The sequence below is a fragment of the Dromiciops gliroides genome, chromosome 1 (assembly GCF_019393635.1).
Source record: "Dromiciops gliroides isolate mDroGli1 chromosome 1, mDroGli1.pri, whole genome shotgun sequence".
In the NCBI taxonomy this organism is placed as follows: domain Eukaryota; kingdom Metazoa; phylum Chordata; class Mammalia; order Microbiotheria; family Microbiotheriidae; genus Dromiciops; species Dromiciops gliroides.
In genome coordinates this window covers 522,586,855-522,587,748 of record NC_057861.1, presented here as the reverse complement: position 1 = coordinate 522,587,748, position 894 = coordinate 522,586,855, and positions in this window count along the sequence as shown.

The following is an 894-nucleotide window of genomic DNA, read 5'->3' as shown; positions in this document are numbered from 1 at the left end:
CCTAGCAAAGTAAAAAAGAGATTTGTAAGATAACAACCTTAAGAAAAGAGGGGAATTGCATTAGATTGGAAAAGATACTGATTTTCTAGAGTGTTTTTCCTCTCCTCAGCTCTTTTACTTCTTTATTCTTAATTCCTATAATACTTTGCATTATATTAATGAAGATAGCCAGTTAGTCAGTTCATATTTTGGGCTCCTACGTACCACATGCTGTGTTAAGTGTTGGGAATAGAAGAAAAGAGGCAAAAGACAGTCCTGCCCTCAAGCAGCTCCTTTCTCTTGAAGAAACCAGCAAGATTCCTGTAGCCCAGAGTGGATCATAAACATTAGTGACTGTTGCTGGAATGTATGCAAAGTAATAGTAGGCATGGGGAGCAGGTATATTTATGACGCTAAAAGGTTTGCTTAGCTCTTTAGTTCTTATCCCAAGTTTCTTTTCATGCCAATCAGAGTGCATTATAGGAGGTGAGAAGAGTTTTAACCACCTACCTCATAGCCCCCACATAAATCCTGTAAGGGTTTTGGGGGTGGAGTCAACGAAATGAATTTTGAAGCAAGAGAGACAGTTAGGGCTTTAACAGTGGTTAAAAGGAATTTTCTTATCCTATGTCAGATGGTTGACTGCAGCCAGGCAATTCAAGTGAACACCTGGAGAAAATCAGTCAAAGAGTAAATCTCAGCCTGGTCACTGTGCTGGATTGCATTGGCAGTCCTGCAGAGTATGGTGACTTATACCTCTCATCTCTGACTAAAAGAGCTTTATCCTTCATTTGCCAAGAAGAGGTCTACACCCCAGAAAATGGCAGCAGAGAGTAACAGATGACCCTGAAAAGGCTGAAGGCCAGCAAAATGTAGTGACCATGAGACCAACAGAAATCTCCAGCAGAGAGTGAA